The sequence below is a fragment of the Ursus arctos genome, unplaced genomic scaffold (assembly GCF_023065955.2).
Source record: "Ursus arctos isolate Adak ecotype North America unplaced genomic scaffold, UrsArc2.0 scaffold_25, whole genome shotgun sequence".
Lineage (NCBI taxonomy): Eukaryota > Metazoa > Chordata > Mammalia > Carnivora > Ursidae > Ursus > Ursus arctos.
In genome coordinates, this window is record NW_026622930.1 from 41,402,680 (window position 1) to 41,421,837 (window position 19,158).

The 19,158-nt window shown below is 42.0% G+C and overlaps 2 long non-coding RNA genes across 2 annotated transcripts; both read left to right on the forward strand.

Annotated features, from left to right (window-relative positions):
• The first annotated feature begins 1,452 nt into the window (after positions 1 to 1,452).
• Positions 1,453 to 4,946, forward strand: LOC130544813 (uncharacterized). The gene is made up of 2 exons (XR_008961433.1): positions 1,453 to 1,508; positions 2,315 to 4,946. It is a non-coding gene; the product is annotated as an uncharacterized LOC130544813 (long non-coding RNA).
• A 9,905-nt stretch (positions 4,947 to 14,851) lies between these two features.
• On the forward strand, positions 14,852 to 16,421 carry LOC130544833 (uncharacterized). Its single transcript, XR_008961484.1, has 3 exons — positions 14,852 to 15,041; positions 15,177 to 15,269; positions 16,295 to 16,421. It is a non-coding gene; the product is annotated as an uncharacterized LOC130544833 (long non-coding RNA).
• The last annotated feature ends 2,737 nt before the right edge of the window (positions 16,422 to 19,158 follow it).

Here is a 19,158-nt window from a genome sequence, read left to right on the forward strand (position 1 = left end):
GCTTTTCACCGTTTTCAAGGTTCATTCCCCTGACCTGAACTCCCAGTCTTGCCCTGATAGAAAGTGGATTACTTCATTAGCAATCCAGAAGTGCCAGGTGAAAATCTATCTAACATCTACCTCTCTGGAACAAATATGCCCAGGTTACTGGTAATATACACATGTGGTATCGTTTTTCCATTATTTGGAACATACAGAACTAAATTAATAACAGTTCTTACAAGACCCTGGGGGTTTGTGTAAAAGAATTTTGATCTCCTTAGGAAGGGCTCGCCAGTACTCTCAGGAGAGATGCACTTGACTTTTGACCTCTTTTCAAAGGCACCTGTGTGAGCTTTTAAAATCCACTACCACCAATTATCCACTTTCAACCTGAAGTGTTTAAACCTAGGGCCACATTAACTGAGCTTAGCACATAGCCATGTCATTGTAGACTTCCTGATGTGAGGCGATGTCTTGACATAGTTAAAAGGGAGTTTAGGGATGGGGCATGAGATTAATCAGGTCCTCCTACTGACAGCTTCAAACAAAGAAGCCTTTTAGCCACCTGGTGTGTGTCTCTCACACCTGCATTCAGATTGCCGGGACAAAGCTTTAGACCACGGCCTTGATCCCATTCTTTTCAGGTACTTGTTTGTGGCTCTGCTGCTTCCCTTAATGGCTCTTTCGAAAGAACGGGTGGAGAAGATGCAAAAAAACAGCTTCCTCTTTCAGGAAAAGCTGTGCCTGGACGCATTGTAGCCACATTTAGAAAGTCAGTTCGTAATGGACTTACGAAATCCTTTGTGTACTTCTCGAAGACTTCTGAAAGGAGGCGGCAGCTCATGGGATCCTGGAGTTACATACCTAATTCTTTCTTCTGCTATCATCTTCTTGGAAATGTAGACCAGCGCGAATACAGATTTCTCTCTCTTCACTTCGCTGTCATTTGGCTTCCTTGGCAGTCAATGTGGCTTTGATTGTAGTCTCCGAGCTTATTAAATTTAACATTTTCATTTTGTCCTCCTGGTGCCGAGGACTTCAGCGTCGCAGTACTAAGTTACCCCAGCATGTCAGGAGGGGAACGGTGAAACTGAGACTACAGTCGACACGCACAGCCCTGCAGACGTCCCATGCTGTGGAGTTTCAAGGACGGCCAGCGTCTGCATTGTTCGCCCTAACCAAATAATGCAGAAATATTAGAGGCCTAGTTGAGTTCATATTCTATGCCTGGTTTAAATCACTGATGTTGTAAGATCTGGCCATGGACTAAAATAAAATTCCAAATGTTTTCTGGTTCTAGTTTTTGATATTTTTTTTCCAAATGAAAAGTAAAACCATACAGGATCTCTTGATTGCACAATGGAGCACGGTTCCAGGGCCATGCTAATAATTTATCCCAGTGTAGCCTTAACAGAGTTATGCAATGGCTATTTCAAATACACTCGTCCAAGCCATCTGATCTTGAGGTTCAAAAGTCATTTTGCTGAATAGAGAGTGGAGTCTCCTCTCCTGTGTGTGTTTGGCAGGTAAGACAACCTGCTACTTTCCTACGGAGAACTAGATCTCTTCACATTTCTGCTTTCAGTTGTTTTAACTGCTCGTATTTCCCTAGTAGCTATCTGGTGCCGTATCAATGGTAACTCTGGTATTAATAATAACAATGACAACAGCAACAGAAACAGTAACAACAATGCATATGTGTCAAGGTGTACTGGGCGCCAGGTACTATGCTGAGAATTTTATGTATTTTTGCTCCCCTATGTCTCTACGTAAGTCTATGAGAGAGAGAGAGAGGCAATACCCAGTTTAATGACAGGGAAACAGGCTCCGAGAAGAAAGTAACTTGCCCCCCAAGTCATACACATCTTATGTGGGAGAGCCAGGATTTGGACCCTGGCACTCTGATTCTAGAATCCATGCTCTTAGTTAGAGTACTACTTAAAAAGGCCTACATCCATGCTCATTCTTGAAAATGAGAGCAAGTCTATGTACATTTCACATTTAAGAAAGGCAGAGAACAAGGGGAAACTCTACAGATGGATGGGCAGGGGGTTAGAGTATCACTTTCTAGTCTTGATTTTTATTCTTTACGAGTAAGGAGATTATATAAAGTGAGGAAAAGAGGGACGTGACATTCCCTCCCACCACACAGACAGCTTTGATAATAATTAAGAGTTCCTTTCTAATACAGGGTATTCATTTCCTTTCTATTGATTTGGAAACACTTAGCTTTTTGGTAAATTTTTATTGGAGCATAGGTGACGTTACGCAAATGTTGATGATAACTAGTATTTATCACGTAATTAAGTGGGCAATTTCTCTTGGCCCATAGATGATGTCTCCCATCTCAGGAATTGTGAGGAGTGTCTGCACCGTCCATGGAAGGCTGTCGAGGAAGAAATGGTTTGGTGCCTGTGTGTCAATGTCAACCTGCTTTCAGTCTTCAGGCCAGGACTCACCTCTTTCTGCCTCCGTCTCACGAGGGAAGCATAGTGGAAAAAAGAACAGTCAGGAACAAATACCTGGTTTGCAGATGCCCAGCCCTGCGTGTCGTTTAGTGGTTTTGCCTTGTGACAGACTCTTCGTGGTGAAGTTTCTGTGCAGACACAAACGGGTATCCAATGGACACTAGAGAGGTTCTCAAGAGGCAACACACACCAATGTTACCAAAATGGTGCTCCAGGAAGCCAAGTGTCACTGCAGCGCTGCCGCAGATTCAAACTGTCACCCCATTTGTAGTCCCAGCTCCTCCTTTGCCTGCCAAGCTCACCTCCGTCAGCATCGTAATGCGCCAGCAAGAAAGGATCTTAGGAACCAGAGCTGGAAAGACCTCTCGGTCCAGTCCTCCATTCCTCTGTCAAGCCTGAAACAGCCTCTCACCCCCAGAGCCCTTTCTAGGTTCTCTTCAACTTAAAATGCCTTGAGCCTAAATTGTCCTTTGCAGGCAATTAATCATCTTTAGTCCTTCCTTGGATTTCATTCTTTTAGTCCCCCCCCCCCAACCCGTTCTGGCCATTCAGTAATTCTTTTTGACTTGCTCTGGACTCTCCACGCTGTGCACCTTTCTCACAGTGAGGTCCCCGACGCTCGAATGGTTCCTCCTGAGTGTGGCCTTGCTCTGCACTGGGTAAGGAAGCCAGTTTTCTCTCTCTTTCTTAAGATGGGCTACTGTTGCCTGTACCTTCAACAAGTGGTATATGAGTTTACCTTGGCTATGAGATTGCCTTTATAGAGGAAATTCTGATTTGACTCTGTACACTGTCTTCTGTGCCTGGGAGCGTGCTCTTCTCTAAGTCAGCGCTGTCTGAGAAAGATGAAATGGGGAGCCACACATGTAATTTTTTTACCTTTTCTGGTAGTCACATTAAGAAAAGTAAAAAGACATACCTGAGATTAATTTTAATAATATTTAACTTAACAGATCAAAAATACCTATTCCCTCCTGTAATCAATATTAAAAATTATTAATGGGAATTTAAATTCTTTTCTTCTACTAAGTCTTGGAAATTGATGTGTTTTACACCTTCCAGGACACTTCAGTTCTGACACTACATATTCATTGAGATACAGTTTTCAATCTGTATTTAGATTGCATAAAATTTACTGTTGAAGAGCTAGATTTACATACCAAGCTGCTTTGAACATACTTAAAAATTCTCCAGTAGGGGCGCCTTGGTGGCATAGCTGTTAAGCGTCTGCCTTCAGCTCAGGGCGTGATCCCGGCGTTATGGGATCGAGCCCCACATCAGGCTCCTCCGCTGGGAGCCTGCTTCTTCCTCTCCCACTCCCCCTGCTTGTGTTCCCTCTCTCGCTGGCTGTCTCTGTCAAATAAATAAATAAATCTTAAAAAAACAATAAATGTACTTATGTTAAGTAACACAAAATTAGTACACCATGATGAAAAGATCTTAGAAATCAGAAATGAAAAGATATGGAGGTTTGAAGATAGTGGCCTGGTCCTGGCTTTGTATTGAAATACAAATGTTCTTTCTTTACTTTGTCATAGAAATGTCAGTGAAGCTGATAGAATGAATTAGGTTACCTCACAGGCTTTATCAATATTTGTGAAGCTTGAGCCAAAGACACTAAATCTTGTTGTCTTGCTAATCTTTGCCTTGTATGTTTAGTAATAATTCAGATTGTGCCGCAGTACTTGCAGTCATGAAAGGTAAGCCTCAAGCATTCCAAACAATGTTATTTCAAGAAAACACTTTAGAACAGAAATAGTTTAAAGTGTTGGGGATTCCCAGTGACCCCAAAGGTGCACCCTGAAACTTGCATTATAAAGAGAAGAGCCTGTCTTGAAAGGCGGGGCTGGGCACACACACTCTGGAGGCCTTTATAAATTTGGTCAATTAATGCTATCTACATAATAGCTGATTACTACTAGCATTAGAAAGGATCCTGTGCCCTGGCCCTTCCTCGGAACCTTGGTCCAGGCTTTTCAAAGCCTGACTCATTTTAAAGTGAAGGAAATTTTTAGCTTATTTTCTTAAGTACTATTTCCCAACTCCCCATGACTCTTTTTCTCTCTGCCCTCGCATGCCAATCTCCTTCTCTTCTATTACACAAGTGTCCACATTGCAAACACTTTTCCTGAATTAATATTTTACTTGTTTTCTTTGCAGTTCTATGGCTCCCATGGTCTCTATTTTATCTACCTGCTTCACATTTTAGATTTTAAACTTGCATTCAAAATATTTCACAAGGTTGGGGCACCTGGGTGGCACAGTTGGTTGAGTGGCCGACTCTTGGCTTCGGCTCAGGTCATGATCTCAGGGTTGTGAGATCGAGCGCCGCCTTGGGCTCCACGCTCAGCAGCCGAGTCTGCTTAAGACTCTCTCTCCCTTTCCCTCCGCCCCTCCCCCTGCTCTCTAAAATAAATACACACAAACAATGAATTCTAGGGGTGGCAAATTCAATATCTCTTCTCTTCTTTAACTTAAAAATAAAATATTTCAAAAGGCTATTGTAAAAGTATTATATGCCATGACCAAGTGGGATTTATCCCAGAAATGCAGGGCTCGTTTAACCTCCAAAAAATTGGTCAATGTAATTCACCACTAAAGCAAAGTACAAAATCCACATGATTATATAAATAGAGGCAGAAAAACATTTGACAAAAATCCCACGTTCTTTTATGGTAGAAGCACATAATAAACGAAGAATAGAAAGCAATAGCCTTAACTTCATAAAGATCATCTGCGAGGAGTCTATAGCTAACATCATGCTTACGGATGAAACACTATCTGCTCTCGACACTTCTCTTCACAATTGTACTGGAGGATCTGGCAGGAACAACTTGAAAAGAAAAGAAAGGAATCCAATTGGAAAGGAAGAAGTAGAGTATTTCTATTTGTAGATGATATGATCTTGTATATAGAAAATCCTAAGGGATCAAAAGAAAAGAACAAATAGAACTAATAAATATACTCAACAACGTTGTAAGATACAGGATCACTATTCACAAATCAATTGACTAGCAAATGATCATTCTGAAAATATTATTGGGAAAAAGTCCATTTATAATAGAATCAAAAAGAATAAAATACTTAGGTAGAAATTTAACAGAAGTCCAAAACTTTTATTTTAATAAATGTGAAGCATTGTTGAAAGACGTCAAAGCAGACCTAAATAAATGGAAAGACATCCCAAGTTCATAGATTGGAAGCTTTAATATTATTATGATGGAAATATCCCCAAATTGTTGTACAGGTCAACTCAATCCCTATCAAAAGTTCAGCTAGATTTTTTTTTTTTTGTAGAAATTGATATGCTGGTCCTAAAATTCATATGGAAATCTGAAAGACCCAGAATAGCTAAAACAAAGTTGGGGGGCTCATACATATTAATTCACTTATTACAAAGCTACAGTAATCAAGGCAGTGTGGTACTCACACAGGGTAGAAATATAAATGGAATTGAACTGAGAATCCAGAACTAATCCTTTGCATTTATGATATTTGACAAGGGTGCCGAGACTATTCAATGGGATAAGTAATAATCTTTTTAATAAATGGTTCTGAGGCAACTGGATATTCACACACGAAAGGATTAAGTTGGATCCCTCTTATACCATTCCCCAGAATTAACTCAAAATGGATCATGTAAGAGCTAAATCTATAAAACTGTTAGATGAAAACACAGGAATATTTATTCATGACCTTGGGTTAGGGAGAGCCTTTTCAGATCTGACACTAAAAGCACAAGTGAAAAAAGAAAAGATGAATTCGACTTCAATCAAAATTAAAAATTTTCATGCTGCAAAGGGTACTATGAAGAAAGTTAAGGGCAACACATAGGTTACGAGAAAATATTTGCAAATCATATCCAAAATGTATGAAAACTTTTACAACTCAATAATAAAAAAGATAACTCAATTAAAAAATGGGCAATGGGTTTGAAAGGTATTCCTCCAAAAATGATACACAAATGGCAAAGAAACACATGAAAAGATGCTCATGTCGTAAGGGAAATACAAACCAAAACCACAGGGAGATACTCCTTCACACCCGCTAGGACAGCTCCAATAAAAACCCAGATAATAGCAAATCGCCAAATACGTAGAGAAGTTGGAGCCCTCATATGTTGCTATTGAGGAGATGAAATGGTGTGGCCACTTTGGAAAACAGTTTGGCAGTTCCTCAAAAGATTAATCATAGAGTTACAATATTACCCGGCAATTGTCCTAGCTGTACACGCAAAAGAAATGAATGAATATGTCCACAAAAACTTGTACATGAATGTTCATAGTAGTATTGTTCAAAGTAGCCCAAAGTGGAAACAACCCAAATGTTTGATCGGCTGATAAACGGTAAATTAAATAATCTACCCAGACAACGCAGTACTACTTGGCAATAAAAAGAGAAAATTCTGACACATGCTGTAACATGGATAAAACTTAAGAACAAGCTAAATGAAAGAAAAGAGTCACAAAAGGCCATATATTGTATAACCCCACTTACATAAATGTCTGAGATGTCAAGATCTATATAGAGAGACAGAAGGTAGATTAGTGGTTAACTAAGACTGGGGCAGTTGGTGGATGTGGGGCGGGGACTGGGGAGTGACTATTAATAGTTACAAAGTCTCTTTTTGGTGTAATGATAATGTTCAAAAATAGATGGTGGTGTTAGTTGCACATTTCCGTGAATATACTAACAGTTGAATTCTGTACGTTAAAGAAATGGATTACAGTGCATTGAATTACATCTCATTAGAGCGGGGCCAGAGGCTGCATGGCCTGGGGGGGGGGGGGGGGGCGGCAGGACCCTTCCCTGTTTCTCAGAGGCCCCCATCTCCACCCCAGGCTGTCTGACCCTGTCTTGAGCAGGGAAGGGAGGAGGGGGACTTTGTTGGGAATGAACTTCACTCTGTGCAGAAAAAAATAAAACCCAGCTTCTGCCCACGACGTAGATCGGAACAGACTGTCTCAATTCTACTGATTCCGAGACCCTTGGGCACAGTTTATGAAACTAAACCTTTTTTCTCAGCAAAGCCGAACTTTGGGGTGGAGGCGACAGGGGCAAAAAAAGAAAAAGCGATTCCAAATAGCTCCAACTGCCAGGCCAGAGGATTGCCTCCGAGGAAGGACGTGGAATTAAGAACTAAGGCGCTTAGCGGCGGAAGCGGATGAGGGCGAGAAGTCTAAAATGCGCACGACTGCTTGCAGACTAAGCTCCCGGAGACTCTTGAAGCTGGGTTTCCAGAAAGGAGAGAGATGAATCCTTTGCCTTGGAGAACGTGGCCCGGAGCCCGAGAGAAGCCTGCGCGGTGAGGAGCAGAGCGAAGTTTTCCGCTCGCACTTCGGCGCGTTTCTTCGGGGTCCGTTTCCGTCTGGATTCGCGTCTACGCGGGTACGGCCGTCTCTGGGGTCACAAAGATAGGGGCGCTGCAGAAGGGGGTGCTCCGAGAACATTCCCGGGGAGACTTGGTGACACAATGCTCATAAATACACCCGGGAAACTGCGTTTCATCGGCCGCCCTCCGAGCGCCCGGGCGCACAGCAGGGATGATGCTGTGCAAATATCTGGCAGAAATGCGGACTTCTCCTTACTTTGAGGCCGATCTGTGGCTTTGCGGTTCTGTAAACAACTGACACAGCCACGGAGGAGTCGTGTATCTGAAATTGTTTATACAAAAGCATTCCATCTGTCAGTCTGTTTACGGTGTACATGTGAACTGGCGAAACCCTCATCTTGACGGACCCGGCAAAAAAAAAAAAAAAAAAAAAAAAAAGAATCTGGGCTATGCTGCAAATAATTGTTTCAGCAGAGTATGGCTCCTCCACGAAGAGCCATTTGCTTAGAAATTATGCTCCTCGATGACTCTGGGGTAATTCAATGTTCTTTAAAGTCAAAGATGGGAAAATCTGGGCCTGGATTTGGTGTCTTCCTCTGTCAGGTTGTGCCAGATCTCTCCAAAGCCGGGCAAGGGAATTGAACCCGGGGCAAGGCCAGACGCTGACCCCACACCAGAGAGGGTGCCCTTTGTAAGAACGTGGAAGTATCTTCAGCATGAAATATATTATGAATCCCTGGCTAAGGGAGTCCTGCTTATCCCGCTTAACCTGGCCTTTTCTCCTTCTTCTTATTTCTGTTTGAGTAACATTCTACTGAGAATGCGCAGGCCCCTCCCCCGTCGTCTGGCACTTCGCGTGGTTCATCCCCTACGCGGCCCGGGACCCGCGCGCACAGAGAAAACACGATAACGTCGTCCAAGTTTTCCTTTTAAAGAACGCGTCCTTTTGAGCTATTTCATAGTTGCCAAAAGTGGACGATCATGACCTCAAACTTCATTTGGTAGTGATTCTAAAAAATTAGGGATTCCAGTGAGTGATATTTACAGGCTTTAAAATTCGTTTGAAAGGATGAATTAATCATCTCAGTCACAGTTCTTAATCAGAATCATTTGAGCTCAGGGGAAAAAAGGATCATCAAAGAAATAATCTTGCCTGAGAAATGAATCACAGGGGCGGGCCTGCCTTCAGATCACCTGTAGAATTACTTATCTCCACGTATCATATCATATGTATCAGTGTGTCTTTTTTTTTTTTTTTTCCTTTTGGCTTGTCTGTAAATTCTCTACAGAGTTGAAAACCTCTCTTAGTGATATTTTCTAGCATGTTAGTATCCCCACCAGCAGGGCATTTTTCCTAGTATCTAATCTCATACCCATATAATACATATTTGGTCTATATTCTTTTACTTCTTTTTTATCAATACAAAACTATTTTTAAAAGCCATTTAATTCCCATTGGTTCAAATCTTCCTTTTTCATCAGATTGCAGCCTTGGTAGATCATAAGTCCTTAACTTTACAGCATCACTGACATAGAAGTGATTTAGGCAGATAAATCTCACTGACCTCAGTGAGTATTCTTCCTGGAAATAGTCTTTGAATTGTTTGGGTTGTTAGGGTTTCAAAATATCTTTATCTTCCTCTCACCTCCCTTTCTGTCTCCTCTCCTCTTTCCCTTACCTTCCCCTTCTTCTCCTTTTATTTTCTTTCTCTCCATGACTTCTTCCCATTCTTCTTACGTTTCTGCTGTTTTCAATTATCTATCGAGTCTCTACCGTGTGCTTGCTGGCCACGAGGAATTCACAGACAAACCCAACCAAAGCTACAGTCAAGAGATTCCGTCTGATGAGTTAGACATTTGAGAATATCAGTGTTTGAAACAGCCTAAATGCATCCATAGGCAGATGGAGGGGGCACCTAATTCAACCAAGAAGATCAGGGGATGCTTCTAAGAGGTGGTGACATTTCAAGAGATAGCTGTAGGAAGAACAGAACTTAGCCAGGCGGATGAGCTTGGGAAGGGAGTTCCTTTCAAAAAGCGTAGCACCTTCCAAAACCCTGAAGCAAGAAACATAGTTGTCCTCTTTCTTTCTTCTGATCACAGCTAAGGCAGTGTTTACAGGGTGAGAACAGCCTTTAACCTTTATAATATATAAAATATACCTTACGTCTATCCACAGTCCAGAGCCTTTCCAGGTATATTCTATGTTACTGTTGGTCACTAGCCCCACAAAGGAAAAGAGGCAAAGTGGGGTAGAAGAGAGGACAAGAGAGCGAAGAAAAGGGAACACATGCTTAACAAGGAATTTTTAAAAATCTGGCATCCTTGATTGGATAAAACTTGATTGGATAAAAGCTCATTATATTCTCTCCTAATGGTTTCTCCCCGATGACTCACTACTTAAGTGGAAGACACCATCATCCCTATTGGCCAAGCAGTAGTTGGGAGCCACCTATGACTTCTCTCTCTCCCTCTGCCTCATTGAGGAATTCTACCCCGTAGGTCCATCCCAGATCCTGCCAGTTTTCCTCCTAGAGTTGTTTCAAACCTCTCTTCTCCAGAACAATCCTGTTACTACTTCTACATCCCTCTTCCCATGGATTCCTCTAAGAACCTAATGGTTCTTTTTGTTTCAATCTTGTTCTCCCTTAGTCCATCTTTCTGTCCTTTCATAAAACCCCTCACAGCAGGATTTCCTAATCTTTTTTGACTTATTTCCCCTTTTAAAATTATATGAGCTCTTGATCTTTCTTGGAGTTTAACTTTTATGATTTTATACTGTGTGTGCTAAATACTGTTTTTAAAGTATTTTATGTAGATAAAATATTCTTTGAGATTATTTTATTATTAATTTTATTTTGAATCCAGTGTCAATAATAATCATAATAGACCCATTTTTGCCTGTCCCTCATTTTTCAAGTGATGAATATGATTTAATTTTCTTTCAATAAATTATGTAGTAAAAAGCAAGATATAAGATAAATACACTGAAAATATCACCGTATTTGGGTATGAGGACACATACACAGGAAAATGTATGTTGACATTTACTTAATGGCATAAAAAATTCTTTTACTATCTGATGTTTGTAATTCTTGCCTTTGGTCCTTTAAGAGCTTAGCTGTTTGATTTTATGAATTTCCTGTTTTCTTTCTAAATCTAAACCCAGGAGGCTCTTACTTGCAAGTTGCTTCTGCACAAATAATACATTTCAAATATGGGTGGTCTTTATTGCTAGGAAATGAAAGCTAAATCAGGTAATAATCATCATTAAAATTTTTTTGTGACTTTGGTTGTTGAGGCACCAGGGATGTCTTCACATATACCATAAAGATTGTGATGATTCGAATGGACTTTGTGATGAAAATAATATTGAGGTGAATTTGCAAAGTTATTATTTTTATCCTCCTCATTAGTATTATAATTTTGACATCAGCATTCCTTATGCTTTTGAATTTTAAGTGGAGATCAATTATGAGCAAATGAATTATCCATGTATGCATTTATAGTCATATAATCATATAAAGCATGAATATATGATTTAAAAAAAATAAGAAATTGTAAGAAACTAAGATGCCCCCTCCCTGCCATGCGGTGTCAGAACTATAAGAATAATAATGGCTAAATTTTTTAGTGCTTTTATGGACTAGCTCAATTACTGCTCACAATTACCTCAAAGAGAGATATAATGGTTTTTGGCATTTTGCAAACAAAAAAAATAGAGGTTCAGAGAAGTTGCCTGAAATTACACAGCCAGTAAGTGATGGAGCTGTGTTCCCAGCTTGATTGTAGAGCACCCACTCTCAACCATTTTGTTTTCTTGCCACCTGCTGAGTCTTATTTAATATATGCTCGGATTCTCTCTCTCTTTTAAAAGATTTTATTTATTTATTTGATAGAGAGAGAGCACAAACATGAGTGAGGGAGGGAGGGGCAGAGGGAGAGGGAGAGAGAATCTCAAGCAGACTCCAAGCTGAACGCAGAGCCGACAGGGGACTCCATCTCATGACCCTGAGATCACGATCTGAGCCGAAACCAAGAGTCTGTTGCTTCACGGACGAAGCCACCCAGGCGCCCCAGTATACTTGGATTCTCTTGATGATCTCTGTTTAAAAGAAAAAAAGAAAAAGAATCATTCTATTTTTTTGATTCAAAACAAAAAAGTGGCGGAGAAAATTGCTACCATGACCATGAATTCATTTCTTTCACATCTTTGCTTAGCTCCCCTCCGCGGTTAGGCTCATGCTGTGCTGTCCACCCGCATGCCCTCCTTTCCCGCCTTGGCTTGGCTGACTCACTCTTTAAGACCCGGCCTTTCAGTCTCCTTCCTCTTCCACTCTCACCTGGGTTGGGTGGCCTTTCTCCCACAGCACCCTTTCCCTACTTGTGGTGGATTTTCTGTAGCCAACTGGGCTCCCCCCACCACCACCACCACTCTTGTCTAAGGCTGGGAACTCTCTTTACTAGAATCACTTCCCCTGTAGAGCTCCAGATTGAAATTTGCCCCTGAGAGGAAGTTCTGTGAGATTTAGGGGTGGAAGTGAGGTGGAGATCACTGTTCTCAGCGGGGCATGGGTCAGGGGTGGCAGCTTCTCAGACGTCTCCCCGAGCTCCTGCTTTATGGCTTCGCAGGCTTCACGCACTTCTCTGGAGGCTCCCCCTCTGCAGCCTTCCTGGAAAGCTCTGGTTCCTTCATCACATTCCCGTCCCAGCTTCATCTTTACCATCAATCTTTGACCTTTAAGAGCAGCTTTCCTGGTATCTGCTCTCCCAGCTCTTCTAGCAGGCCTGTGGGCCCCTGATTTTATATTAAATCTTTTATAGAGAGAGAGTCGCTTCTCTGTCCTGACCAAACCTGGGCTGGTGTGCCATCTTTGCCCCTTTCCCTATCCCACTGAATTTGATAATCTGTACTCGTGTGTGACTGTCTCCCCAACCAGACCTAGGCGCTCTAAAGGCCGGATCATCTTTCCATACCAAATACCTGGCATGGCGTGTAGGAGAACCTCGATAAATATTTGATGGATGAAGATACTTAGCTTTGGGAAACCTGTTACTTTAGGGGGCAGAAAGTGCATATTTGGGGGTCACCCGTCGGGTAAGGCTTGCCAATGGCTGACACTTGTAGGCATAAGGGACGAAAGGAGGGAGAAAAAATAAGAGAGGGAAAAGAGAGGGCTCAGGGGAGCAAAGTCAGAGGAAGGGAATGAGGGCAGTAAAGAAAAGGGGAACAGAATAGAAGCAGAAAAGCATGGGTGGCCGAGTATCCTGTTATTGGCTCTGGGTGGGGCAGTTGGTCACCCTGGAGTTGGACTATCTCACCTGGAGTGGCTCTGCTGTTTTCTTCACAATCCCATCCTGGAGAAGAACTTGACTTTTTCACCTTTCAGATTCTGCGGATGGCATTAGCCACGCTGTACGGAAGCATCCAAATATTGAAGCTAACCAAACCCTGGGTACCACAGTGATCTTTACGTTCTTGGAAACGGCCAGACGCAGAGCCCTGCAGGGGAGGCCATCAGGCTAGAACGTACCCATTGAGGTGTCCCCAAAGGGGTAGGAGGAGGCAAGATCCTAAGGCAAAATTTTATAAAGGATGGACTCCATTTCTAAATTTTCTTTAATCTTAGACCAATAAATTCAAGTAGCTTTTTTTTTCCTTCACTTTTTTAGTAATAAGGTACATTTTAATACTGGGGGCTGGTAAGGTTAGAACGTTTTCAGCCAAAAATATTAGAGGATTTTTCAGGAAGCATTTTGTTAAGCTAATATTTATTATCAAGATTTAAAGTTTCCATGACCAAATTCTCACCACTGAAAAAAATGGTTTTAGATCAACCGTGCTCTTTTATAATTTTAATCATTTTTGCAGACTTCTCGACGCTTCACTAACATGCTCTCCCCTCATGATGAAAGAGAACCAGAAAATAGGTTTTTCTTGGTTTGTTTTGCATAATATACACAGCTACTGTCCTTCTTCAAAGAAAGGTGCTGCTTCTCCCGTTCTTTGCTCCCCTTTCCAAGGGAAATACAAAAAAAATCAACTATCAAACAGACACTAAGTTGAAATTTTTGAATAGATCAGGATACATTTAAATTTATAAATGGTTTGCATCAATGTAGATTTACTTAATTTTCTTTACAGTCAAGGATTGTGTGCCCTTCCCACCAATCCACTAGGAATATGTCATCTTTAGTAAAGGTTTCTCACTAAAGTTGCTTTCATATGAAAGACAATAAAATTACTTTAAAAACTAACTTTGGAGGCACCTGGATGGCTCAGTCATTAAGCGGTTGCTTTCGGCTCAGGTCATGATCCCAGGGTCCTGGGATCGAGCCCCACATTGGTCTCCCTGCTCAGTGGGGAGTCTGCTTCTCCCTCTCCCCCTGCTTGTGTTACCTCTCTTGCTCTCTTTCTGTCAAACAAAGAAATAAAATCTTTAAAAGTAAAGAAATACAAATTGACTTTGTTTATAAAATTTTTATGCAGTATCCTGGAGAGTTTAAGAAATTGCATGCAGGGGAGCTTGGGTGCCTCAATCCGTTAAACGTCTGCCTTTGGCTTGGGTCATGATCCCAGGGTCCTGGGATCCAGTCCCACATCGGACTTCCTGCTGAGCAAGGAGCCTGCTTCTCCCTCTCCCTTTGCCCCTCCCCTTGCTCATGCTTGCTCTCTCTCTCTGTCAAATAAATGAATAAAATCGTAAAAAAAAAATTGCATGCAAAATGTTTACATTTATACATTACTGCCACGTTAAAAAAAACCCATGTATTTAATTCTATAAATTAAAATAAGTCTTAAATATCAGGAAATAGTGAAAACCAATAGGAAAAGTAGAGGCATTAAAGAGGTGAATAGGGAGTGAGGAGAATTGGAGGGGGGGTGGAGGGGATGGGGTGGGGCGGTGGCAGTGGTGGCGGAGTTGAATAAATAGGATGCTTTTATTTTTACTTTATTAAAACTTGCTCTCAGTCCTGGTCTTCTGCCATGTTCACAAATACAAATTCAACATTACAAGTAAATCAATTAGTTTGTAAAAGCAGTGCCTTGGACAAGACGACGGGTTTCCCACGAGGAAGGCCGGAAGAAGATCCTGGGGTGCGTGTTTCAGGCCCCAGAGCCGCTGCTTCTTCCTTCAGGGGAGAAGCCGGGCTCAGGGAGCCTGCAGACACGCCTGGGCTGGAGACGTGACAGTCCCTGCTGCAGGAGGGGAGCTGTGGCTGCAGCAACCAGTCGCAAGAGATCAGAGCTCTCTAGTGTGAGTTATGAACTCTCAGGGATGGATGGTCTTGGAGGGGATGGGGAGGGCAGGGGGCAGTCACTGGGGGTTAAGAGGAGGAGCGACAAGGCAGACATCTGTGCTCTGAGGCCTCCTCTCTCCCTTCCATTCCAGGAGTGCAGGGCAGCAGCTTTCCCTCCTCCTGGCGAGGACCCTCGAAGCGCAGTCATCAGAGAAACACAGCCGGGCGCATTACATCAGCACAGGGTGGGGCCTGGAGAACAAAACAGCCCCTCACTGCTTTGAGTGGGAATGATTCAACGCCATTCAGGAATGGGTCAAGGGGGAAAATCTGCAGCTCAAACCTAATAATTTTTGCCTCTTGTTTACAAAGAGTTTGCAATGTGAGCGAGGTAGAGAGCCAGAGCTGTTACACTCTTTTGCTTTAAAGGTGCCTCTTAGAAGGTTCCCTTTCATATTCCTTTGGATCGCTTTTTGCTTTTCTATACTCATCTTTAAAAAAAAACAACCCACATTGCTTTAGTTTTTAATAGTCCTTGTCATGATGCAGAGGGCCAGACTCCAGCTGTTCTTCCCAAACCTCTGGGAGAGGCCTGGTTACATCTCGTTCTCGTAAATCTTGAATCCAGTTCTAGCAAGTCTTTAAGCCTGACCCTGACATGCCCAGGCAATGGATGATTAGAAACAGGAGAGGCGGAAAAGTCCAGTGCCAAGTTGTGTCCACTTAAGAAACACACCGTCTGGCAACGGCCATTTCAGCATGTGGGGTGGAGTGGCACGTGTCTGTCCGTACGAAGCGCAGCAAGGTTATACGTTTACGGTTTTACTTTGATATTTTTATACCACTCTACCAAGAAGACCGAAGTCAGGGCAAGGCTGCTGATTTGCTGACAATATCTGGGCCCATTGAGAGAGGACTTTGTTACCTATAAAAGTGCATTTACCTATGTTTTGTGACAGAGAACTTAATAGATATAAAAGAAATTGTTTATTAGTATCTATTTGTGTATCTATATCAATCCATATCATGTATCTATTAATGCCAATTATTATAATTTATTAATATGAAATGTCTATTGATATGAGTTATTCAGTATTTAGTAAAGTTAAAAATTTAATTAATAATGAAGGTTCACCAAAACCCTCGGGTGGGGCTGCATGACTCATCCTGGTCAATGCACTTTGACTGAAATGATGTGTGTCAGTTCCTGGCTGAGGGAGTTACAAGCTCTCACTTAACCCTTCAGCTCTCCTTCCTTCCCTTCCTTCAGCCAAGGAGCCCACACGTGCATCTGGTGGAGCAATCTGATAGAAGCAGGTGACCCGAACCACCATGGGAAGAGAATTTATGAGCGAGAGTCTTCAAAACCTAAAATGGACTGTGTGAACAAGAAATAAATTTTTGTATGTAAGCTGTTTAGACTTTCAGTTCTGTTTGTTACTGCAGCATAACCTCGTCAATCCTAGCGAATACATCCTTCACCAACATCTCTCTGATGCAGGAGAAAAGCTGTGCCAAGTGGGGAAATTAAGTACAATATGCAGTTATAAAGGTCACATCTTCAGACCATCAAATATGTGACAGGGTAGTTAGTGAAAGGACACTGGGGAAGATGTGAGAAGAAGATGGTACCATCCCAATAATTCTGATGTAGTGGAAAAGTGGAATAGTAAAACTTTTTACTATGTAGTGTTTAAAGGGCGAGTCAGAAATGTTGAGAGGTAAATTGGGACAACATTTTCAGAAGGCACATAGACAACATACATGAATAATTAAATTATAACAGATCCCTTGGCCCACAGTTTCATTTCTAGAGAATGAATCTTCAGAAATAGAAGAGTGGGAAAATGTATGTGTTCAAGGATGTTTATTGCAAAATTAGTGGGAAATGATAAACATCCTAAGTATCCAACAATAAGGAATTGTTCAAAGAGCCAATTGTTTCATTTCTACCTTAGAATACTACGTGGGTCTAACGACAAAAAGACAGAGTCTTATGTATTGACGTGGAGTAGGCATTCTGGTCCGCAGCCTTTGAGATGGTCCCCAGGGATCCCTGCTTCTGGTATTTATGCCCTCGTTTAATCCCCTTCCTTTGAGTGTGGGTTGGATCTAATGATTTGCTTGTGATAAATAGATATGGCAAAAGTAATGGGGTGACACTTTTGAGATTAGGTTCTTCTGCCTTCTTCTCTTTTGCTCTCTTGGTTGCATGCTCTTAGGGAAGTCAGCTGCCATTATTGCAAGCTGACCTATTGTGATATTGTGATTTAGAGTAAGAAATACACATTTGGTTTTCATCCCCATTCCTTGCACAGAGCTCTTAAAACCATTGGAATTTCCTAAATGATGAGAGTGACAAAGGTGTCCTAGGTAACCTAAGGATGGGGGATGGTTGCCAGGGGACCCAACTATATGCTTAGAGGGTTGGGACTCTCAGTCCCACCCTCTGGCTTCCAGGGAAGGGAGAGGGGCTGGAAATTGACTCAATTGTCAATGGCCAGTGATTTAATCAATCACAACTACGTAATGGAGCCTCCATAAATCCCCAAAAGGATGGGTTTGGAGAGCTTCCAGGTCAGTGAGCATGTGGAAATTCAGGGATTAAGGTCCACACCCCTTCCCCATACCTTGCCTTATGCATCTTTTCCATCTGGCTATTCCTGAATTATATCCTTTTATAATAAACCAGCAATCTAGTAAGTAAAATGTTTCTCTGAGTTCTGTGAGCTGCTCTGGCAAATTAATTAAACTCAAAGAGGGGGTTATTAGAACCTACAACTTATGGCCAGTGGGTCAGGAGCACAGGTGACAACCCAGACTTGTGATTGGCATCTGAAGTGGGGGCATTCTTGTGGGACTGAGCCCTTGACCTATGCAATCTGATGCTATCTCTGGGTTGATAGTGTCAGAATTGAGCTGAATTGGATTTGGTTCCAGCCCAAGATGGTGACCTAGGAAGACATCAAACTCATCTTCTCCGTGGAACATACCAAATTATACCTATTAATAGAATAATTCCTCTTGAAGAATTGAGGTGAACTGCAGGACACCCAGCTGGTGTCAGAGAATTGCTTGGTGTTCAGGGATAAATCCACCCACTGGAATTGGGTGCAGAATCTTACCTGTGAAGATATCTACACGTGTATCTCTATATTTGACACATAATAGACCTTCAAAAGATATGTGTTGAGTGTTTTTATTTATATCTTCAGCAAATATTTACCAAACACTTATATGCCAGGCATTTTGCTGGCTCTGTGGATACAGTGCTGAGCTACTGGACACTTATAAAGGACATAGTCTAGGAAGGGAGATCAATATAAGCCAGCAAAGAGAGCAACCTGTGAAGGAGTTCTGAGGTAGAGATGGTCTTGGAGTATTTGGGGAAATGAATAATGGTGGCTGAAGCAGAGTGAGGGAGAGGGAGATGGTGAGAGGTGAGGCTGCAGCAGCGGGCAGAGACCACATGAAGATTCTCAATTTTATCCTAAGTGCCATGTGAGCCACAGGAAGCATTGTTAAGTAGGAATGAGCTACTTTATTTTGAAAAGATTATTCTGACTGCTTTGTGTCAAATAGGTTGTCATTGGGCAAGAATTGAAGTAGGAAGTCTGGTTATGAGGTGATGGCATTGGTCCATGTGAGAGAGGTGGCTGTAGAAAAGGTGGGGGGAAGTAGCACATTTGGTCTACATCACGGGGACAATTGTATCGACAAGGTTGGTGATGGATTGGGTATAAGAGTTGAAGGATGGGAAGTGTCAGAATAACCCTCATATTCTGGTTGGTATAGCGCCATTTCCTGAGTTGGGGGAACGTTGCAGAAGTGCTGCTGTATGAGGAGAGATGAAAAGTTCACATTGAGATGCCTGAGAAATATTCAAGAAGAGTTGCCAACAAGGCAGTTAGATAGTGGGTCTGGAATGTAAAATAGAGGTCTGGGCTAGAGATAGCAACTTGGGAATGATTAGCTCACAGATGTTTTCTAAGTCCATCGGGGAAATGAGGAGGGAGAATAAAATGAGAAGTCAGGGCTTAGGACTTGAGATAACACGTGGGAACACACTTAATGCTATGTTTGGTACAGAGGAAGCACTCAACAAATGTAAGCTATTGTTATAATTTATAACAA